This window comes from Petromyzon marinus, unplaced genomic scaffold (genome assembly GCF_048934315.1).
Source record: "Petromyzon marinus isolate PM22_M1 ecotype Great Lakes invasive population unplaced genomic scaffold, UKy_Petmar_22M1.pri1.0 PM_G_Scaffold_9, whole genome shotgun sequence".
In the NCBI taxonomy this organism is placed as follows: Eukaryota; Metazoa; Chordata; class Hyperoartia; order Petromyzontiformes; family Petromyzontidae; genus Petromyzon; species Petromyzon marinus.
This window is the reverse complement of record NW_027423046.1, coordinates 2,142,939-2,168,822: the sequence shown is the minus strand read 5'-3', so window position 1 is coordinate 2,168,822 and position 25,884 is coordinate 2,142,939. Positions and strand designations below refer to the sequence as shown.

The following is a 25,884-nucleotide window of genomic DNA, read 5'->3' as shown; positions in this document are numbered from 1 at the left end:
CACTGAGACACTTACATACAGACACTTACATACAGACACTTACATACAGACACTGAGACACTTACATACAGACACTTATATACAGACACTGAGGCACTTACATACAGACACTTACATACAGGCACTTACAAACAGGCACTTACATACAGACACTTACAAACATACACTTACATACAGAAACTTACATGCAGACACTTACATACAGATACTTACATATAGACACTTACAGACACCTACATACAGCCACTTACATACAGACACTTACATACAGACACTCACATACAGACACTTACATACAGACACATACAGACACTTACATACAGACACTTACATACAGACACTAAGACACTTACATACAGACACTTACACACAGACATTTACATACAGATACTTGCATACAGACACTTACATACAGACACTTACATGCAGACACTGAGACACTTACATACAGACACTTACATACAGAAACTTACATACAGACACTGAGATACTTACATACACACACTTACATACAGACACTTACATACAGGCACTTACATACAGACACTTACATATACACTTACATACAGACACTGAGACATTTACATACAGACACTTACATACAGACACTTACATACAGACACTTACATACAGACACTGAGACACTAACATACAGACACTTACATACAGACAGTGAGACACTTACATACAGACACTTACATACAGCCACCTACATACAGACACTTACATACAGACACTGAGACACTTACATACAGACACTTACATACAGACACTGAGACACTTACATACAGACACTGAGACACTTACATACAGACACTTACATAAAGACACTGAGACACTTACATAGACACTTACATACAGACGCTTACATACAGACACTTACATACAGACACTGAGACACTTACATACAGACACTTACATACAGACACTTACATACAGACACTGAGACACTTACATACAGATGCTTACATACATACACTTATATACAGACACTGAGACACTTACATACAGACACTTACATACTAACACTTACATACAGACACTGAGACACTTACATACAGATGCTTACATACATACACTTATATACAGACACTGAGACACTTACATACAGACACTTACATACTAACACTTACATAAAGACATTTACATACAGATACTGAGACACTTACATACAGACACTTACATACAGACACTTACATACAGACACTTACATACAGACACTTACATACAGGCACTTACATACAGACACTTACATAGACACTTACATACAGACACTTACATACTGACACAAACAGACACTTAGACACTTACATACAGACACTTACATACAAACACTTACATACAGATACTTACATACAGACACTTACATACAGACCCTTACATACACACACTTAGACACTTACATAGAGACACTTACATACAGACTCTTACATAAAGACACTTACATACAGACACTTAGACACTTACATACAGACACTTACATACAGACACTTACATACAGACACTGAGACACTTACATACAGACACTCACATACAGACACTGAGACACTTACATAGAGACACTACTTACAGACACTTACATACAGAAGCTTACATACAGACACTTACATACAGACACTAAGACACTTACAGACAGACACTTACATACAGACACTGAGGCACTTACATACAGACACTTACATACAGGCACTTACATACAGACACTGAGACACTTACATACAGACACTTACATACAGACACTGAGACACTTACATAGAGACACTACTTACAGACACTTACATACAGAAGCTTACATACAGACACTTACATACAGACACTGAGACACTTACATACAGACACTTACATACAGACACTGAGGCACTTACATACAGACACTTACATACAGGCACTTACAAACAGGCACTTACATAAAGACACTTACATACAGACACTTACAAACATACACTTACATACAGAAACTTACATACAGACACTTACATACAGATACTTACATATAGACACTTACAGACACTTACATACAGCCACTTACATACAGACACTTACATACAGACACTTACATACAGGCACTTACATACAGACACTGAGACACTTACATATAGACACTTACATACAGACACTGAGACACTTACATAGAGACACTACTTACAGACACTTACATACAGAAGCTTACATACAGACACTTACATACAGACACTGAGACACGTACATACAGACACTTACATACAGACACTGAGGCACTTACATACAGACACTTACATACAGGCACTTACAAACAGGCACTTACATACAGACACTTACATACAGACACTTACAAACATACACTTACATACAGAAACTTACATACAGACACTTACATACAGATACTTACATATAGACACTTACAGACACTTACATACAGCCACTTACATACAGACACTTACATACAGACACTTACATACAGACACTTACATACAGACACATACAGACACTTACATACAGACACTTACATACAGACACTAAGACACTTACATACAGACACTTACACACAGCCATTTACATACAGATACTTACATACAGACACTTACATACAGACACTTACATGCAGACACTGAGACACTTACATACAGACACTTACATACAGACACTGAGACACTTACATACAGACACTTACATACAGACACTTACATACAGACACTTAACATACAGACACTGAGACACTTACATACAGACACTTACATACAGACACTTACATACAGACACTGAGACACTTACATACAGACACTTACATACAGACACTTACATACAGACACTGAGATATTCACATACAGACACTTACATACAAACACTTAACATACAGACACTTACATACAGACACTTACATACAGACACTTACTTAGACACTTACTTACAGACACTGAGACACTTAAATACAGACACTTACATACAGACACTTACAAACACACACTGACATACAGACACTGAGACTTACATACAGACACTTACATACAGACACTTACATACAGACACTTACATAAAGACATTTACATACAGATTTTGAGACACTTACATACAGACACTTACATACAGACACTTACATACACACACTTACATACAGACACTTACATACAGACACTTACATACAGGCACTTACATACAGACACTTACATAGACACTTACATACAGACACTTACATACTGACACAAACAGACACTGAGACACATTGTGCAACAGATGGCAAATATTTCCTCCCCACTTTTGCACGCGGCGACCAATCAGATCGCGGGAGGACGCTACCATTTTTAATGCCCTACACGCTGAGCAGCGCGCGCCCATGTGCGTGTGAGTGTTTAGTTTTGTTTTAATTACTTTAATCATTAAAGTTCGCGAGTGTCAAGGTAAGCTAAGTTGACTTTTTTTAAAAAGCATTTTCTCAAGAGAACCGTTGTTGCTGCTGCGGCTGTTGTTGTGAAAGGCCCGGTACACCCTGAGGCCTTGCCTAGACTAGGACAGCCTTGATGTCACGTGGGTCCACACTCTTTGCTTTCGGTAAAGTCACGGAGGTAGAATTTTTTATATATATTTATTATTTAATTTAATTACATTTTATTTTATACCTACGTTAAATTTGATTTAAAATTTTAATTAAGTTGATTTAAACTTGTTTTATATCTACGTATTTTTTAAATAAATGAATGAGTTCTTAATTTAAATTTATTTTATACCTACGTTAAATTTAATTGAAATTTGTAATAAATCAAAATTTCTTTATTTTATTTCATAGCTACGTTAAATTAAGTTGAAATTTTTAATAAATTAAATTTATTTTATTTAAATTACATTTATTTAATACCTACGTTTAATTTAATTTTTAAAATAAATTACATTATTTAAATACATTTTATATTATACCTACGTTAAATAAACATTTTTATAAATTAGATTATTTTATTTAAATTAATTTTTTTTATAAATTACATTTATTTTATTTAAATTACATTTATTTTATACCTACGTTAAGTTAAATTAAATGTTTTAATAAATCAAATTTATTTTATTTTATACCTACGTTAAATTAAATTTTTAACAAGTTGCCTCTCGACAACTTGTTAACTGCTCTGACTGCTACAAGCTAAGTGCGGCCTGGAAGCGTATTATTAAGTAATACATTTTACAATTACAATTCCTTATAGAGGAACCCCATACTAATGAACTGACTACGTATCTATATAATTAAAAGACCGCACGCAGATACCGCAAAAGCAGACCCCGTTGTCAATGATATAATTTCATGTACGTACAGCAGTTGCTGTACAGCAGTTGCTGTACGTGCATCATTAAAATTACACCGATTGTAATACGTCACCAAAGACGACACAATTTTAATTTGACCCCCGGGTCTGATCGCGTTAACTGTGCAGGTGGCGGGTCGAGAGGTGACTTGCACGTGTGTGCAGCTTGTTGAATATTGACGTGCGATGACTTGTGGAGAGGAACAATGATGATGATGGCGATGCAAGTCTTGAAGTCTGACGTTGTTCTCCGAGTCGTGTAGCCTACCCCGTGCGACTTTGGGGATTGCGTAATGTCATTTTAGTTTCCTCTGTGGAACTTTTTATTTTGTTGATTCTAACGATGTAACTGACGTAGGGCGGGCTTGGGAGCGGCGTTGACGATGTGTTTTGGCGTTGCACCAACCAGCACCTTTGCATTCAGAAGTTGGAGGTGCTTTGATTGTTACGGTGAGAGGTGGAATCGTCACCGCCATCGTCATGGGTTTAAGTGGGCACGGAGCCCGTCAAGGGAATGGGTAGGTAGAGGAATGGGGTTGGAGAGTATACACAACTTGCATTTCTAGTCATTTCAACAATTTATGGGCATGCGCATCATTAACAGTGTCCTGATTGATGAGCAAAACAAAATCGCAATTTAATCGTGAATCTATTGTCATAAATGAGTCCAAAATATCAATAGTCATGCTCAAAACCGCATTCCTATTGTTATAAAAATAATTGTACCCCCCATTCATGATGACAATTCCAATGTGGTCATTATGATGCTCAGAATTACACTTATATTCTCAGAATCATGAACATTTATTAAAACAGCAGTGTGCTCAAAATGCTCATTTAACAATTGCAACATGTACACAATCAATTCCAACATTCTAATCAAAGTAAGTCCTATGTATCGTGGTGTTTTCATGCTTATCCATTATTGCGCGCCCCCCCCAAAAAATATACAAAAGTGTATTTTTATGTTTGCATGGTGTACAGTCTGGAAATTACTCACATGGCAAATTTCAAGCTTGGTGCGTGTCGGGAAGTACGCTAAACATTTTGAACAGACATACATTCACAACTTTGCCTTTGATATATGGAGATTAGTAATAAATTGTTAATTTAACTACTTTCATGTTGACGGATTGGAAATAGGAATAGCACTGGCTCACCACGGGGCTTATCGCGTGGTATCTGGGCACTTTATTTGAAACGTAAACCCCACAGTTTGTGGGTACAATTCCTCGCAAGTTGCGTCCACAGAGACAGACAGACAGACAATGACGTTTCTAGGTAAGAGTAAGAAATGAATCTACGTGTCGAGGAGAGACGAGAGAGCCAAGAGGTCACCTCGGGAGACGGGGCGGCGCGTCAACCTTAGTCACGTGACTGAAGGAGTGTGGGCGTGCCGTGCGTACGTGTGTGTACTGTGTGTGTGTACCGTGAGTGTGTGTGTACCGTGTGTGTACTGTGCGTGTGTGTGTACCGTGTGTCTGTGTACCGTGTGTGTGTACTGTGCGTGTGTGTACTGTGTGTGTGTGTACCGTGCGTGTGTGTAGTGTGTGTGTGTGTACTGTGTGTGTACTGTGTGTGTGTAACGTGTGTGTGTGTAACGTGTGTGTGTGTAACGTGTGGTGGTAGTCTAGCGGTTAGTGCACTGTACTACGAACATAACGACCCGAGTTTGATTCCCGCTCACAGCCAACACCCAGTGACGATTATTTGAACCGGTTCTGGGCCTCCCCTAGGTCGACTCAGCCTCAAATGTGTGTGTGTGTACGTACACTACACACACAGACAGTGTGTACGTACACACAATAATATCCACGTTGTTGTTGCTGAGTTCACGCACCCAAGGGAGGGGGCAATGGAAAATGAATCTAAATAAACTTAAACTCCATCCCCGCTCTGTGACGTCACCACTCAGCATGACCTCATCGGCATGAAGTGCCAGCGGGAGGTGGACCTCGCTAGTGACGTCATGTCACCAAGTTATTCACCCGTCCATCGCGCTCCTGAACGTGACGTCACCTCCGCTGGGGTCACTGTTGATATCGTTCCAGTGCCAATCCTTATTTGGGCAAAGCTACGCCCAGTGACGGCGGTTCATTAACATAATGTATCCGTTGAAGCCGTCGGGTTAAGCAGCCACGCCCTATCCCTCGACATATGGCCAGTTAACATTAACATAATTTATTCAGTTCCAGAGCCGCTCAATATGGGAGGGGCGTGTTTCTTACCCGGAAGTGACGTCACGTTACCTGCTTACCCGCGTGACGTCGCGAGGTAATAGGAGGCTGCCGATCCACGCTTGCACTGAAATCCGAGGTGAGAAATTCTCATGGTGGTTGTGGTGGTTGTTGTTTACCAAGGTAGAGCCTCTCTCTCTCGTAGGGATGTCAGTTGAGTAGCAGCGAGCATGGGAATCGATGTCCAGGTTGGAACTTTACAACGCGGGGCCTAGCCACGCGGGGCCTTGCCTCCTGCCCTCGCCTGATTGCGTTCACTTTAATTATCTCGCTTAAGTTTAATTTGTCTTCACCCGGCTCGCCACTTTGTAACTTTGTTTTATTGTAAATATTCACGCAGTTTTTATTTTCTTTTGTTAGCAGGCCAAGCCCGCTTGAGCTGCTATACCGCTCTTGTCATCAGAAGCAACCTGCCCACACCAACACAAGGTGAGGCTTTGTCAACGTGTGTGAATGTTTTGACTTAAAACTTTGGTGACTGCAGGAATTAATATTCTTGGTTCTTTCGGTAAAGTCACGTAGATAGAAAATTTAATGAAAATAACAATAAAAATAAATGTAAATAAAGCAAAAAACTCACGTCGTTTTGATCGCAACACAATTGGTCTTTATTTAATGTAATTGTATTATCAATTATTGTTATTTTCTATCTACATAACTTTACTGAAAGAAACAAGAATACGTGTGTCAATGTCTATCGGTCAAAAACGCAATACGGAGAGACGCGCAAACTCCAAATATACAGCAGGCGTCAGGGTCGGAATCGAACCCACGACTTCCTGTATACCAGGTGAGGTAGTTAACATCTCACCACGGAGAGAGACATGCAAACTCCAGTTAGCCTCAGCTATGTTCGTTGATCCTCAATTAATTACTTGGTGGAGTGAGGAAGCATTCATGCCAAGCAGATGAAGGTGGCCAGGCGTGATTCTAGACACGCCACCGCCTGTTTACCCAGTGACAGTGTACAGTTTGTGTTTGCAGTAACGTCTATTAACTCTGTTGAACATGGAGGTTATAGCGTAACAATATTCATAATAAAGGTTTTTGGGTTAGATCGCGTTTATTTATAAATGTGTCGTAACCCTCCACCACCCGACATGGCCAATCAGCAAAAAAAGTGTCACGTTGACAAAAGACAAATAATTCACTACTTCAGCCCACCGGTGTGTTGAAGAGTGAATCCACATTTACAGTTTGAGTACGACGTTTCGCTGGTAAATACATCCAGCATCATCGGGCAATTCGCCAGAATGGTAAAGCCCTCGCTTGCTCCCGGTTTTATATAGAGCAGCAGGGTGACGTCATCACTTAACTCATATCAGGTGCAGTGATTAGAGACGGAGGGGGGGGTATTGTAATTATATAATCGATTAGTAATCAGTCATTGGTTATGATTAGTAATGAGTTGTAGATTAGTAATTCTTTAAATCAAAATGTAATGTGTATTATTTAATAATACGCTTCCAGGCCGCACTAAGCCTGTAGCTGTCAGAGCGATTAAAGTTATTCTTGTTCCTCTCAATTTCAATGGATTCGCAGGGAGGCCGCGGTTGGACCGCGTGCGGCGCGGAAGAGACACTTCGACTTTTGGTGGCAGGGCGTGGGCAGGAGGGGGAGCAGCAGGAGGGGCGGAGGAGGAGGCGGAGCGAGAGGAGGAGGAGGGGAAGAGGAGGCCGAGGCGGCGATGAAGGCGGAGGAGGAAGAGGAGGAGCTTTTGGCCGGGCGGTCGCCGCTAAGCAAGCGGCGGGAGGCGGCGGAGGCGGATTGCCCGGTGGGACCGAATCCCGATCCCTGCCCGGGCTCCTCTACCTGCCGCGCTCCTCCGTCTCCTCCGTCGCCACCGGCTCCTCCTCCGCCTCCTCCTCCGCCTCCTCCGTCTCCTCTGTCTCCTCCATCGCCGCCGGCGGCGGTCGCGGGCAAGCGGCGCTCGGCCCCGCGTGGGGTGACGTTCCACTTCTGCTCGCTGATGCCGCGGCCGCTGGCTGAGCCGCCGCCGCCGCCCACCGGGAGGTGCCGGGGTCGCGCCCTGGAGAAGCAGCGGCAGCGACGGAGACAAATTCAGCAACAATACCGGCAGCAGAGAGCGTCGTCATCGTCGTCCAGCTGTTGGTCGTTCTCGGACGCATCGTCGTCATCGTCTTCATCGCCGGAGGAGGTGGTGGAGGGTGACGAGGCGAAGGAGCGGAGGGGCGAGGAGGAGGAGGGGGAGGTGGTGGTGGAGGGTGATGAGGTGAAGTAGCGGAGGGACGAGGAGGAGGAGGAGGTGGTGGAGGGTGACGAGGTGAAGGAGCGGAGAGACGACGAGGAGGAGGGGGAGGTGGTGGTGGAGGGTGACGAGGTGAAGGAGCGGAGGGGCAAGGAGGAGAAGGAGGTGGTGGTGGAGGGTGACGAGGTGAAGGAGCGGAGGGACGACAAGGAGGAGGAGGTGGTGGAGTCTACAGGGGGCGTCCGCAGGCTGCTGCTGAAGTTTCGCGCCAGCCGCCTGCAGCCGAGCGTCGACAGAGCACGAGACGAGGAGGAGGCGGCGGACAACGAGGAGGAGGAGAACGAGGAGGAGGAGGAGGAGAGGAAGACGAGGAGGAGGAGGAGGAAGAAGAGGACGAGGAGGAGGAGGAGGGGACTACGGAGATCACGCAGTGCAGCCGATGATGGCGACTGTAAGTCGGGCGATGAGGAAGAGGTGGAGAAGAGGGTGGCGAGTCTCAAGAGGGTGGAGGAGTGCTGGATTCTCAAGCAGATAGACGACATCATGGCTGAGATACCCCAGCTGGAGGGGAGATGCAGGGTGAGGAGGAGGAGATGAGGTGTAGGGTGGTGAGGAGGGGCTGGGTGGTGAGGTGTAGTGTGGTGAGGAGGGGCTGGGTGGTGAGGTGTAGGGTGGTGAGGAGGGGCTGGGTGGTGAGGTGTAGGGTGGTGAGGAGGGGCTGGGTGGTGAGGTGTAGGGTGGTGAGGAGGTGCTGGGTGGTGAGGTGTAGGGTGGTGAGGAGGGGCTGGGTGGTGAGGTGTAGGGTGGTGAGGAGGGGCTGGGTGGTGAGGTGTAGGGTGGTGAGGAGGAGGGTGAGGAGACTCCAGGGCAGCGGGTGAGGGCGTTGGGAGTGGTTCACTCGCTTGCTCGGACACTCAGTCACTCAGTTACTCAATCAGACACTCACTCAGTCACTCGCTCAGTCACTCAGACACTCAGTCACTCACTCAGTCACTCACTCAGACACTCACTCAGACACTCAGTCACTCAGACACTCAGTCACTCAGACACGTACTCAGACACTCAGTCACTCACTCAGACAGTCACTCAGTCACTCACTCATACACTCAGTCACTCAGACACACACTGACACACACACACTGACACACACACTGACAACAACAACCGCCATTCGCCACTAAGTGGCGGTGACGTCACCACGACGCTTGTGCCAGGCTATGCGCACCCTGAGGCCACGTGAAGTGTCGAACGCCCGCTGGCAGGAGGTCATGGGGCAGACCCAGGTGCCACGGGTCGACTGACTGAGATGACTGGCTGATGCACCACCTGTGCCCCCTACTGTGCCAACCTGCTGTGCTTTAGCCACCCGGCGGTCCACTCGTTTTTCTGAGCGTCGCTCCTCCGCCCTCCGTTGTTGTTGGAGGGCGACTGCCTCCAACTGCCCAGTAGCATCCTTCACGAGCCTCCTCCACAGAGGCCGATCTTGACACCGCTGGTACCAGTCATCGGCAAGTCCACTCAGCTCCACGTCCTCCTGTACCACATCACTCCATCTCTTCTCTAGCCCGTGCCGCGCCCGCCTAGCCCCCTCAATTCGGCCGAATAAAAGCTGTTTCGGCATGCGGTGGCTGGGCATGCGGGCTACATGACCCAGCCATCGCAGCCTTGCCCGCCGGAGGAGCTCACTGATGGGACCTTGCCCAGATCTTTCAAGGATTTGTGAACTCACACAATCCAGTCTGGTTAAACCCAGGATGGATCGTAGGCAGGCCAGACTAAATGTTTCTAACTGGCGAAGATGTTCCATTAGGGGGGTCCACGTTTCGCAAGCGTAGAGAAGGGAGGGAATGACCGTGGCCAAGAAGACCTGAAGCTTAGTGCGGAGCGACAGACCAGGTAGCTTCCACACAGCGTTACGCAACCGATGAAAAGATATTGCCGCTCGACTGATTCGGAGTGAGACCTCTGCTGTTAAACTGGAGCCAGTCATACCCAGGCAGGTGCTTAGTTTTGGTGGGGCTGATGGTAAGGCCCCACCTCTTAGTGGCACGCTCCAGTCTCAGCAGCAGCATCTCCAACTCCTCCTCTGACTGAGCAGCTATTACCAAATCATCAGCATACATAACGTGGTTGAGCAATAGGGAGCCATCCCTTGACCGCACCTGGGCATCGATCAGCCTCCCATTATATCTGTACCATATGGAGATTCCCCCAGTACAGCTATTGAAGGCTTCACGAACTACGTGGTCAAAATAGATGTTAAATAATGTGGGAGCCAGAGTACATCTCTGTCGCACCCCAAGGTGTACAGGGAATGGCTCTGACTCCCAGCCACGTAGTTTTACCCGGGCCCGCTCACCATCATGAAGGTCCTTAATGATCGTGAGCAGAGGGTCAGGTACTCCAAAAGCACGAAGAACAACCCAGAGCCCAGGCCTACTGATGGTATCATAGGCCTTGACCAGGTCAATAAAGCAGAGAGTTAAACACACACTGACACACACACTGACACACACACTCAGACACACACTGACACACACACACACTGACACATACACTGACACACACACCATGATACACACACTGACTGGAGGAGGTGGAGTGTGGTCAACACATCTACGCCTGAAACATTTTAGAAAGAAGTGGAGAATACGGAACAACCCACCTGTTGTCCATTTCGATTTCTGCGTTGCCTCTAATCTTCAGTCTTGCTGTGTATCCACCGTCTGCTGGAGCTCACCTTCTATAGCGAGGATATCCATCATCTCCAGTTTGTGTGTCTTTAATAAATTGTCTCGGATATTTCTTGCTGCTCTCTATGTCCCCTTCATACATGCTGCTGCATTGACATTAAGGTTTCCGCATGGTCCATGAATCATATTTGCGGTCACTACTGCAAACAGATTTTGGGTCTTCCTCTGGATTTGGAAACTCGGCAGATATAACATCGATTTGGATTGGATGATTTTTTTCTTTCAGCCGGATTAAAATATGAGCGTGGGCAAGTCATCTACATCATTAGACCTCCTTTGCCAGTACCAAAATATAAATACAACAAAACTGAAACCTTTTTACAAAGATTCATGTCTACTGCATTAACCACAATACCTGCAGTCAAAATGCAAACAAAACACACGCACTATGATAATATATGTGGCATTGTCCTTGAAACCGATTGGTCCACACCAAGGGACGGCTTTCTTGAGAGCCTCGACCCAATTGGTGCTCGACCAGAGGACGCCAAAAGGTTTCAGTTTTGTTGCCAGAAAAAAAGGGGAAACCCCTATGATGTGGAAGTCCTCGTTTCTGCCACTCAATTGAGTACATCCAGCATCTTGTTTCTCCAAAAAACACGACTCTCAGTGAATGCTCTCGATGAATTTGACTTTTGTCTGAACACCCTGGCTGTGAAGTCGTATCGACGGCTGGGTGTCTGGCCGAATGAAAGTTATTACTTTTTTTGTTTTATCTGAGGCCAAGTTGGATTACATGTAAAGGTAATAAATAAGTCGGGGACATCCATACGCTCGAACGTATGACATGGCACCTTGAGCATATTCGTGAATGCGTCTAGGGCTTCCTGTGAACGTAGCAGACACCTGGATGCTACAAGGGGGGGGGGGGGGGGGATGATGTAGCGCCATGTTGGGCTGTATGCGTATTACCACGGGAGCTGACCTGTAATAGCGGACATGCGTCAACAGGGGGTGGTGTACAGACCAGGTGGGACGAACAGGGCCCCCAGACCCCAAGAGGGGGGGGGGGGGGGCTGGGGGATGTTCCAGGGCCCCCTAGAGAGTTCCAGAAGGCTTGGCCAGGGGCGGAGAGACCCTGGAACGGGGATAAAAGCCGGACCCCTGAACGGGTTTGGCGGTCCTCGTCCACCTGAAGCTCTGAAGAAGACTCTTGAGCGCTACCCTGAAGACCCTGAAGACCCTGAAGCGAAGAGCCCAGTGACCCTGGCTAGGGTCGGGTTCAGACATAACCAGTGTAGGGTTAGCGCTAGAACCAGAGTAAGGGCACCGTAGTGTGGAGGGACTGCCTCCTGAGGTTATCGGCTGTGAGGGGTCGTCACCCCTCTGTGTTGTGGTTCCAGCGAACCGTCTCGCCTCATCTTGGGCCCACTGCACGTGTAACCTGTGATAATGAAACCTCTTGTTGCAAAAAATTAGCGGCGTGCGAAAGTGAAAGATGTTAACAAAGTAAAAATAAATTTTGATTTAAAGCTTTCGTGACTGCGAGGAATTCATATTCTTGGTTCTTTCGGTAAAGTCACCACCACGTAGAAGGGAAACAATAAAATAATAAAAATATAAAACAATAAAATTATCACGACGTTTCGACTGCAACACGAGCAATCATCATCAGGTGTGAAAACCACAGCAAGAAATTTTGAAAAAAAGTGGCGGGTTTTTTTTAACGTTAGCACCACAGAGAGCGATTTGACAGTTTATTTAGAAGGACTAGTCCATCTATGTTCGGAATAGAGGAGGGGGGAGACGAAAATAATGGAATGCGGTCTGAAAGCCACCGTAAGCGTGAACAACAATTAAGACCCGAAATGGTTTATCAAATCTTTCCAATGATTGCTAAGCCAGAATGCATCTTCCCGGTTGCAATTGTCTCTGTGTATATGTGGATAGCCTCATGAACGAATCTCTCATGGTAGCCAGATGGCTTACAAAGAACCTCTGTCTTGGAGAAGTCAATGTCATGTGAGCCTACTGAATTATAACAGTGATCTGCCACGGCTGAGGTGTTGGTCCTACCGTGTTTTAGGTCTGCATTCTGTTCACGAATGAGGTCCGAGACATGTCGTTTGGTTTCTCCAATGTAACTACTACCACAGAGGCAACTTAGTTTGTAGACGCCAGGGTACTGTATGTCCGGAATCACATCTTTTACAGACGGAACCAGATCACGGATTTTATGTAATGTGTTGAATCGGACCTGGATCTTGTGTTTACTCAAGATTTTGGAGATCTTTTTTGTGATCCCCGCAATGTAGGGCAAAGTGATGGTTTTGAAAGGCTCCTCAAGAGGGTCCTTCTTCATGGTTGGAGTGATAGCTTTGCGGATTGTAGTCGGAGTAACCATTAGCCTTAAGAGCGTGGTGTACGTGCTTGAGTTCACTGGCTACGTGTTCCTGGTCGGATATGTATTGGGCTCTATGGTGCAGAGTCTTGATGAGGGAATTCTGGGATGGATGGTGGTTGGAATCCGGTTTCAGGTAAACATCGTATGGGTAGCTTTCCCGTAGACGGAGTGGCTCATTGAATCATCATTTTTTTTTACCAATTCCACTTTACAGTAAAATTGTAGACACGGCACAATATATATTTCTGAATCTTTATTTTTACCAACATTTAAAAAAATATTCTCCGTTAAGGCAAAATTCTGAAATATTGGATTTTTAACAAAGCCTTGTGAATTCACCTTGTATCTGAACAAGTTCAATTTATGCAAATATTTTTTTTCAAACGTATAAATAAAAAAGACATTGCTTACAAATATCAGCTCTATGTTTTCAAGTAAATTCATTTTGGGTAGTGAATAAATTATAGTCTAAATAAGCTACACATGACGAATTGTAGGCAATCATAGTTATAATCAAAGACATTTTTAAACAATCAGGTGGTCCCTGTAGTCGCCGTTAGAGACAAAATCTGCTTGAAAAGTTTATCAACATATACGAATACATTGATTCAAATAAGCAGAGTTAATTTCCTATTTATGGCATGCCAGTTATGTGTCAGTTTTCGATATTAACATCACCTTATAAAGAATAACATTTAAAATACGCACAGACAAGTATTCGTAATTATTGACAGGCATATGAACAAAATTTAATTACTGCAGTGAAATATACTGCATCAGGTTACATCGTATTAAGAAGCATTTTTAAAAATACGCACCGCCTGCTTAACAGTGTATGTACAACGTACTATTGTAGTGTCACTCAAAACGAGTAGGCCATTGCATGCTGGCGTCTGGGTCAAAATGTAGCAAATTATAAACATTAGCTACAAATAATAGATCACGGAGTTTAGATCGCAACACAAGCAATCGTCATCAGGTGAGACAACCACAGCAGCAAGAAGACAAAACTGCTGAAGTAGGCGCCTACTTCAGCGTCTTCTTTTTGCTGTGGTTGTCCCACCTGATGACGATTGCTTGTGTTGTGATCTAAACGCCGTGATCTGTTATATTTCTACCCACGTGGTGACTTTACCGAAATAACTAGAGAGTGTGGATTCCCGCGGTCACAAAAGCTTCGAATCAAGATTGCCGACAAACTACACAACTGAGATGATGCACCAATCATCGCCCCCTACTGACAGGCTCTTGTCCACATGCAGGCCGGTGCAGGGCCACCACCTTGTGCCACACAGGGGCAGCTGCTACTTGGGGATGCTCTTCGAGCGTCTCAGACGAGATACGAAACTCCGAGTTGCCGAGGCGATTAAGCAAGCACCATGTAAAAGCAATTATCATTAGAACATCGTGAATGCTTGGGAGCTTATTGGCTCTCGCTCCTGGTCAGAGATCTACCCAACCCACAGGTCCACAAAGACTGGCCGCTCGCTCTTACTCTGCAGGTTGAACCTAGGAATTGAGTGTTCAACTTCACATACTTTTCATTAAAGGCCTGTGACAAAGGTGCATCTATTGTAGCGACATCGTCTCTGGCTTACACATCTACCGGGTCTCCACTTGACTTTGTATTGTCTAGGAAGTCCACCAACACCTCCACTTGCACAAACTGCTGGGAGTTGCCTCGCTCTGCCTCACAGTCAGAATTCTCCTCCTGCTTCACGTTGCCTCCATCGATGTGAAGGTCCCATTTTGGAGTTGAATCTTCATCTTCACATTTTACCTTCACTTCTTCGCTCTTCACCATCACTTCTTCACATTTCACCTTCACTTCTTCACTCTTCACCATCACTTCTTCACATTTCACCATCACTTCTTCGCTCTTCACCATCACTTCTTCACTCTTCACCATCACTTCTTCACTCTTCACCATCACTTCTTCGCTCTTCACCATCACTTCTTCACTCTTCACCATCACTTCTTCAATCTTCACCATCACTTCTTCACATTTTACCTCGATACCTTTAAAAGTGTCCAAGCTGGGATTTTCTTCCGGTTCGTGTTTCATGAGGGATGGGCTCATTGCGGCACTTTGACTTTCACAAGCTGATTTCAGACTGCACTCCTTGTGGATCTTCTGATGCTTCTGTGTTCTCTGGTGTACTTGAAGATTTGATGACTGTGAAAATGCCTTCCCACACACACTGCACTTGAAGGGTTTCTCTCCCGTGTGTGTTCTCTGGTGTTTTTTAAGAGTAGATGAATCTGAAAATGTCTTCCCACACACACTGCACCTGAAGGGTTTCTCTCCAGTGTGTGTTCTCTGGTGTGTTTTAAGAGCAAATGACTGTACAAATGCCTTCCCACATACAGTGCACTTGAAGGGTTTCTCTCCCGTGTGTGTTCTCTGGTGTGTTTTAAGAGCAGATGAATCTGAAAATGTCTTCCCACACACACTGCACTTGAAGGGTTTCTCTCCCGTGTGTGTTCTCTGGTGTTTTTTAAGAGCAGATGACTGTGCAAATGCCTTCCCACACACAGTGCACTTGAAGGGTTTCTCTCCCGTGTGTGTTCTCTGGTGTGTTTTAAGAGCAGATGAATCTGAAAATGTCTTCCCACACACACTGCACTTGAAGGGTTTCTCTCCCGTGTGTGTTCTCTGGTGTGTTTTAAGAGCAGATGAATCTGAAAATGTCTTCCCACACACACTGCACTTGAAGGGTTTCTCTCCCGTGTGTGTTCTCTGGTGTCTTTGAAGATGAGATGAATCTGAAAATGCCTTTCCACACACACTGCACTTGAAGGGTTTCTCTCCCATGTGTGTTCTCTGGTGTATTTTAAGAGTAGATGAATCTGAAAATGTCTTCCCACACACACTGCACCTGAAGGGTTTCTCTCCCGTGTGTGTTCTCTGGTGTGTTTTAATAGTAGATGAATCTGAAAATGCCTTCCCACACACACTGCACTTGAAGGGTTTCTCTCCCGTGTGTGTTCTCTGGTGTGTTTTAAGAGCAAATTAATCTGAAAATGTCTTCCCACACACACTGCACTTGAAAGGTTTCTCTCCCGTGTGTGTTCTCTGGTGTGTTTTAAGAGCAGATGAATCTGAAAATGTCTTCCCACACACAATGCACATGAAGGGTTTCTCTCCCGTGTGTGTTCTCTGGTGAATTTTAAGAGCAGATGACTGTGAAAATGCCTTCCCACACACAGTGCACTTGAAGGGTTTCTCTCCCGTGTGTGTTCTCTGGTGGGTCTCAAGAACTGATGGCCATGCAAATGCTTTGTCACACACAGTGCACTTAAAGGGTTTCTCTCCTGTGTGAGTTCTCTGGTGCTGTGTCAAATTTCCAGTCCGATCCGTGCTGTATGCACGCCGGTCGCATTGTTGACTTGTCGTACCGAGCTGCTGTGCTGAGGGCCTTTGCTCCATCAGACCAGCGTCAGCTGCAGACAGAAAATAAGAATATCCACACCATCTGCACGTCAGTATCGAGCCATGGAGGAATAAATATATACAGTCACACGTGACTTACACGTCTATATTCATTCATGTATTCATGACTAGCTGTACTACCCGGCTTCGCCCGGGACTTGGATCCACCACGTCCGGCCGCCTTTGTCTCCCCAGTGGCGATGTTCACACCACAACAGTTACTCGTTTTAGGCTGAGTCGACCTAGGGGAGGCCCAGAAGCGGTTCAAATAATCGTCGCCGGTGGTGGCCGTGAGCGGGAATCGAACTCGGGTCGCCGGGTTCGTAGCGCGGGGTAGCGCTAACCGCTACACTACAATGCGTTACGCTTCCACACACACACACAGACACACACACAGACACACACAGATAGACACACACACACAGACACATACACACACAGACACAAACACACAGACACACACACATACAGATACACAGACAGCGCTAACCACTACAGTACAATGCGTTACGCTTCCACGTGCGAGGGTCACGTGACAGATTTGACGTCACAGCTCACTTGCCGTGCAAAAAATCTATACATTATTGAGCTCCCCCTCCCCCCCCCCCTAAAACAACACAAAAATGTATTTGTATAATGTTTGCACGGTGTACAGTCTGGAAAGTACCCACATGGCAAATTTCCAGTTTGTTGCGTGTTGGGAAGTATGCTAAACATTTTGAACAGACAACACACACAATCACAACTTTGCCTTTTATATATATTTGGAGATGCAGTGAAAAACTTTCCCAAAATTCATCACACGGTTTCAGTTTTTTGATTTTCAGTTTTATTTATTTTGGTATAGTCCCATGAGCCATTCGGCTCTTGAATCGGGTGCAACCACAACAAGCAACAAAACAAAAACACGATCAAGAAATTCATCTTACAGTGACTATGTGTGGCTGTGCAAACAGCACTGTCATGGCACGCAATGAGAGGGCAAATGTCATAAATATTCCTGTAAGCCCTCGCATCTTCAACATTAATGTTGCCATAGAAACGTTGTGGGGTTTTTGCTTCATTGTAAAAAAGAAAAATTCTTATCTGTTATTTTAATTTTATTTTCTATCTACGTGACTTTACCGAAAGAACCAAGAATATTAATTCCTGCAGTCACCAAAGTTTTAAGTCAAAACATTCACACACGTTGACAAAGCCTCACCTTGTGTTGTTGTGGGCAGGTCGCTTCTGATAACAAGAGCGGTATAGCAGCTCAAGCGGGCTTGGCCTGCTAACAAAAGAAAATAAAAACTGCGTGAATATTTACAATAAAACAAAGTTACAAAGTGGCGAGCCGGGTGAAGACAAATTAAACTTAAGCGAGATAATTAAAGTGAATGCAATCAGGCGAGGGCAGGAGGCAAGGCCCCGCGTGGCTAGGCCCCGCGTTGTAAAGTTCCAACCTGGACATCGATTCCCATGCTCGCTGCTACTCAACTGACATCCCTACGAGAGAGAGAGGCTCTACCTTGGTAAACAACAACAACCACCACCACCACAACGACCACCACCACAACGATTTCAGTGCAAGCGCGCACACGGCAGCTTCCTGTTGCTTCGCGACAGCAGGAAGTAGTATGACGTCACTTCTCTCCCAAGAGCGGCTCTCCAACTGAATAAATTATGTTAATGAGGCCGGCCCATATGTCGAGGGATGAGGGCGTGGGCGCTGAACCCGTCGCAATGAACTCGCGACGGCTTTAACGAACACATTATGTTAATGAGCGGCCAGTCACTGGGCGTAGCTTTGCCCAAATAAGGATTGCCACTGGAACGATATCGGCAGTGACCCAAGCGGAGGTGACGTCACGCTCAGGAGCACGGTGGACGGGTGAATACCTTGGTGACATGACGTCACTAGCGAGGTACACCTCCCCCTTGCGTTTCACGCCGATGAGGTAATGCAGAGTGGTGACGTCACAGAGTTTGAGTTTAAGTTGATTTAGATTAATTTTCCATTGCTCCCTCCTTTGGGTGTGTGAGCTCAGCAACAACGTGGACATTATTGTGTATACACTGTGTGTGTACACTGTGTATGTATGTACACTGTGTGTATACACTGTGTGTCACTGTGTGTGTGTCACTGTGTCACTGTGTGTGTGTCACTGTGCCTGGCACAAGCGTCGTGGTGACATCACCGCCACTTAGTGGCGAATGGAGGTTGTTGTTGTGTCACTGTGTGTACACTGTGTGTGTGCACACTGTGTCACTGTGTTACTGTGTGTGTCACTGTGTGTGTGTACACTGTGTGTATATACACTGTGTGTGTACCCTGTGTGTGTACACCGTGTGTGTTCACTGTGTGTACACTGTGTGTGTACACTGTGTGTGTGTGTGTAAACTGTGTATACACTGTGTGTCACTGTGTGTGCACACTGTGTGTCACTGTGTCACGGTGTGTGTGTACACTGTATGAGTGTACACTGTGTGTGTGCACTGTGTGTACACTGTGTGTTTGTACACTGTGTGTACACTGTGTACACTGTGTGTTTGTACCCTGTGTGTACACTGTGTATAAACTGTATGTGTACACTGTATGTGTGTACACTGTATGTGTGTACACTGTGTGTGGACACTGTATGTGTGTACACTGTATGTGTGTACACTGTGTGTGTACACTGTGTGTGTGTGTAGACTGTGTGTGTGTACAATGTGTGTGTACATTGTGTGTGTAGACTGTGTGTACACTATGTGTATACACTGTGTGTGTGTACACTGTGTCACTGTGTCACTGTGTGTGTCACTGTGTGTCACTGCGTGTGTGTCACTGTGTGTCACTGCGTGTCGCTGTGTGGTCACTATGTGTGTGTACACTGTGTGTGTGTGTGTCACTGTGTCACTGTGTGTGTCACTGTGTGTGTCACTGTGTTTGTATACACAGTGTGTGTATACACTGTGTGTACACTGTTTGTGTGTGTACACTGTGTGTGTGTCCGCATTGAACCAAACCCCCGGCAAGGCCATCTACTTAATGATGAGAGAAAATTCACACGAAATCTCCTTTTCAATGAAGTCTTCCAGATGTAAATTGATACAAGCTTTTAATGAAGAAATAAAATCATCTAATTCAAAACACAACACAATTCAAAGATGTTTCATTTTAAAACTTCAAAACGGAGCATGGGGTACTTGCGTGAATGCGTCCTTCGTGTGCAAATGTTGTGACTTTCCTGGCCTGAAGGCCGTCAACGTGTTGGACCCTTATTGGTGCACAGCGTCTCAACAACAGCAGTGGGGTTTGCTTCAACCGATGGTTACGAACATCCAGACGTGAATCAGCAAGGAGCACTTCTAGTCCCAATTAGACAAAATTTACGTCAACACGTAAGACAAAACTACAATTCGTGTTGTAGAGAATGTACCTCCTCCTATATGTTTAACTTTCAAGTGGTATGCCTTGTAACTGATGAATGATCCGAGCGTGCTCCCTATTTCAAAGACGATGAGCTGTTCCAGAGGCAGACGCTTCGTGAAACACAAAAGTACCCTTTGACCTGTATCACAAGAACAACGGGTCTCACCTGAGTTCTCTGTATAGGTTACTTCCAAAACACACACACACTTTGTCCTAACATCACATATTCAATGTGTGACCCTCAGATAAAATGTTACATGCACAATCAGACAAGTATTCATTCTAAATCATTGACGGGCATATTAGCAACATTGAATTACTGCAGCGAAATTGACTGCATCACGTTACATCGTATTAACAAGAAGTTATTTTACAAATACGCAACGGCTGCTTAACCGTGTATGTACAACATACTATTGTTGCGTCATTCAAAACGAGTAGGCCGTTGCATGCTGGCGTCTGGGTCAAAATGTAGCAAATTCTAAACATTACGCTACAAATAATAGATCACGGCACTTCTATGGCAACACAAGCAATCGTCACCAGGTGGGACAAGCACAGCAGCAATAAGAAGAAACTGCTAGAGTAGACGCCTACTACTTCAGCGTCTTCTTCTTGCTGTGGTTGTCCCACCTGATGACGATTGCTTGTGTTGTGATCTAAACGCCGTGGTCTGTTATGTTTCTACCCACGTGGTGACTTTACTGAAACAATTCAAGAGTGTGGATTCCTGCAGTCACGACAGCTTCGAATCAAGATTGCCTACAAACTACACAACTGAGATGACGCATCAATCGTCGCCCCCTACTGACAGGCTCTTGTCCACATGCAGGGTGGTGCAGGGCCACCACCTTGTGCCACACAGGGGCAGCTGCTACTTGGGGATGCTCTTCGAGTGCTTCAGACGAGACACAAACTCCGAGTTGCTGAGGCGGTTAAGCAAGCACCGTGTAAATGCAAATATTATAACATAGTGAATGCTTGGGAGCTTATTGTCTCTCGCTCCTGGTTAGAGATCTACCCAACCCACAGGTCCACAAAGACTGGCCGCATTTACTCTGCAGGTTGAAACTAGCTAGGAATTGAGTGTCCAACTTCACGTTCTTGTCATTAAAGGCCTGTGACAAAGGTGCATCTATTGGAGCGACATCATCTCAAGCTTACACATCTACCGGATCTCCACTTGACTTTGTATTGTCTCGGAGGAAGTCCACCCACACCTCCACTTCCACAAACTGCTGGGAGTTGCCTCACTCTGCCTCAGTCAGAATTCTCCTCCTGCTTCACATTGTGAAGGTCCCATTTTGGAGTTGAATCTTCATCTTCACATTTCACCATCACTTCTTCCCTCTTCACCATCACCTCTTTATATTTCACATTGATACCTTTAAAGGTGTACAAGCTGGGATTTTCTTCCGGTTCTTGTTTCATGAGGGATGGGCTCATTACGGCACTTTGACTTTCACAAGCTGATTTCAGACTCCACTCCTTGTGGATCTTCTGATGCGTCTGTGTTCTCTGGTGTACTTGAAGATTTGATGAATTTGCAAATGCCTTCCTGCACACACTGCACTTGAAGGGTTTCTCTCCCATGTGTGTTTTCTGGTGTTTTTTAAGAGCAGATGACTGTGAAAATGCCTTCCCACACACAGTGCACTTGAAGGATTTCTCTCCAGTGTGTGTTCTCTGGTGTGTTTTAAGAGCAGATGACTGTGAAAATGCCTTCCTACAAACACTGCACTTGAAGGGTTTCTCTCCCGTGTGTGTTCTCTGGTGTGTTTTAAGAGCAGATGACTGTGAAAATGCCTTCCCACACACACTGCACTTGAAGGGTTTCTCTCCCGTGTGTGTTCTCTGGTGTGTTTTAAGACGAGATGACCATGAAAATGCATTCCCACACACACTGCACTTGAAGGGTTTCTCTCCCGTGTGTGTTCTCTGGTGTCTTTGAAGATTAGATGAATATGGAAATGCCATCCCACACACACTGTACTTGAAGGGTTTCTCTCCCGTGTGTGTTCTCTGGTGTGTTTTAAGAGTAGATAAATCTGAAAATGTCTTCCCACACACACTGCACTTGAAGGGTTTCTCTCCCGTGTGTGTTCTCTGGTGTGTTTGAAGAGCAGATGACCATGAAAATGTCTTCCCACACACACTGCACCTGAAGGGTTTCTCTCCCGTGTGTGTTCTCTGGTGTGTTTTAAGAGCACATGACCATGAAAATGCCTTCCCACAAACACTGCACTTGAAGGGTTTCTCTCCTGTGTGTGTTCTCTGGTGTTTTTTAAGAGTAGATGAATCTGAAAATGTCTTCCCACACACACTGCACTTGAAGGGTTTCTCTCTCGTGTGTGTTCTCTGGTGTGTTTTAAGAGCAAATGAACCTGAAAATGTTTTTGCACACACACTGCACCTGAAGAGTTTCTCTCCCGTGTGTGTTCTCTGGTGTGTTTTCAGAGCAAATGAATCTGAAAATTCCTTCCCACCCAGAGTGCACTTGAAGGGTTTCTCTCCCGTGTGTGTTCTCTGGTGTATTTTAAGAGTAGATGACCGTGAAAATGCCTTCCCACACACACTGCACTTGAAGGGTTTCTCTCCTGTGTGTGTTCTCTGGTGGGTCTCAAGAACTGATGGCCATGCAAATGCCTTGTCACACACAGTGCACTTTAAGAGTTTCTCTCCTGCGCGAGTTCTCTGGTGCTGCGTCAAATTTCCAGTCCAATCCATGCTGTATGCACGCTGGTCACATTGTTGACTTGTCGTACCGAGCTGCTGCGCTGAGGGCCTTTGCTCCATCAGACCAGCGTCAGCTGCAGACAGAAAATAAGAATATCCACACCATCTACACGTCAGTATCGAGCCATGGAGGAATTAATATATACAGTCACACGTGACTTACACGTCTATATTCATTCATGTATTCATGACTAGCTGTGCTACCCGGCTTCGCCCGGGACTTGGATTAACCACGTCCGGCCGCCTTTGTCTCCCCAGTGGCGATGTTCACACACCACAGCAGTTACTCGTTTGAGGCTGAGTCGACCTAGGGGAGGCCCAGAAGCGGTTCAAATAATCGTCGCCGGTGGTGGCCGTGAGCGGGAATCGAACTCGGGTCGCCGGGTTCGTAGCGCGGCGTAGCGCTAACCGCTACACTGCAATGCGTTACGCTTCCACACACAGACATACACACACACACACAGACACACACACTGACACACACAGACACACAGACACAACAACAACAACCGCCATTCGCCACTAAGTGGCGGTGACGTCACCACGACGCTTGTGCCAGGCTATGTGCACCCTGAGGCCACGTGAAGTGTCGAACGCCCGCTGGCAGGAGGTCACGGGGCAGACCCAGGTGCCACGGGTCGACTGACTGAGATGACTGGCTGATGCACCACCTGTGCCCCCTACTGTGCCAACGTGCTGTGCTTTAGCCACCCGGCGCTCCACTCGTTGTTCTGAGCGTCGCTCCTCCGCCCTCCGTTGTTGTTGGAGGGCGACTGCCTCCAACTGCCCAGTAGCATCCTTCACGAGCCTCCTCCACAGAGGCCGATCTTGACACCGCTGGTACTAGTCATCGGCAAGTCCACTCAGCTCCACGTCTTCCTGTACCACATCACTCCATCTCTTCTCTAGCCCGTGCCGCGCCCGCTTAGCCCCCTCAATCCGGCCAAACAAAAGCTGATTCGGCATGCGGTGGCTGGGCATGCGGGCTACATGACCCAGCCATCGCAGCCTTGCCTGCCGGAGGAGCTCACCGATGGGACCCTGCCCAGATCTTTCAAGGATTTGTGAGCTCCTCACACAATCCAGTCTGGTTAAACCCAGGATGGATCGTAGGCAGGCCAGCCTAAATGTTTCTAACCGGCGAAGATGTTCCATTAGGGGGGTCCACGTTTCGCAAGCCTAGAGAAGGGAGGGAATGACCATGACCGAGAAGACCTGAAGCTTAGTGCGGAGCGACAGACCAGGTAGCTTCCACACAGCGTTACGCAACCGATGAAAATATATTGCCGCTCGACTGATTCGGAGTGAGACCTCTGCTGTTAAACTGGAGCCAGTCATAAGCATACTGCCCAGGTATGGGAAACTCTCCACTCTCTCCACAACTGCCCCATCACCGATTGGGAGTTGTGGGGGTGGAGTGTCCGATGGTACAAAATACCCAGGCAGGTGCTTAGTTTTGGTGGGGCTGATGGTAAGGCCCCACCTCTTAGTGGCACGCTCCAGTCCCAGCAGCAGCGTCTCCAACTCCTCCTCTGACTGACCAGCCATTACCAAATCATCAGCATACGTAACGTGGTTGAGCAATAGGGGGCCATCCCTTGACCGCACCCGGGCATCGATTAGCCTCCCATTATATCTGTACCATATGGAGATTCCCCCGGTACAGCTATTGAAGGCTTCACGAACTAAGTGGTCAAAATAGATGTTAAATAATGTGTGAGCCAGAGGACATCCCTGTCGCACCCCAAGGTGTACAGGGAATGGCTCTGACTCCCGGCCACGTAGTTTTACCCGGGCCCGCTCACCATCATGAAGGTCCTTAATGATCGTGAGCAGAGGGTCAGGTACTCCAAAAGCACGAAGAACGACCCAGAGCCCAGGCCTACTGATGGTATCATACGCCTTGAACAGGTCAATAAAGCAGAGATGTAGGTCTTGTTGGAATTCCCTACACCTCTGCTGTAGCAGACGGACAGAAAATATGGCATCTGTGCAGGACCGCCCTTTCCTGAAACCGCATTGTGGCTCCGCAAGCCTCTCCTCAGCGTGCCTGGCAAGGCGATGCTGAATAATCCTTGCCAGGACCTTTCCCGGCACACTGAGGAGTGAGATGCCCCTGTAGTTGTTACAGTCTGTGCGGTCCCCCTTCTTAAAAAGGGGGACCACCAGGGCATCCTTCCAATCCTGCGGAACCCGTCCAGTGGTCCAGACTGTTGTTATGTCATATAGGGCAGTCTGTGCACAAACGCCACCCTCCCTCAGCATTTCGCTTGGGAGATCATCTCTGCCCGCTGCCTTTCCTGGTCTCAGACTCCGGATCGCCTTCAATACTTCCTCAGCAGATGGCACCTCAGCCAGCCACTCACAGGGGGTGACTTCTTCCAATATTTGAGGCACCGCAGCCTCAGCAGGGTCATCCTCAGTTTGTGCCACGATGTTTTCCTGGCTGAGGGATTTTCCCTCCCCCAGGACCTCACAGAAATGCTCAGCAAATCTGCGAACCTGTT

General features: G+C 46.2%; 1 pseudogene; it reads right to left on the bottom strand.

The window, feature by feature from the left end:
• Nucleotides 1-13,303: 13,303 nt before the first annotated feature.
• LOC142921835 (uncharacterized) lies at nt 13,304-17,241 on the bottom strand (annotated as a pseudogene).
• Nucleotides 17,242-25,884: the final 8,643 nt, after the last annotated feature.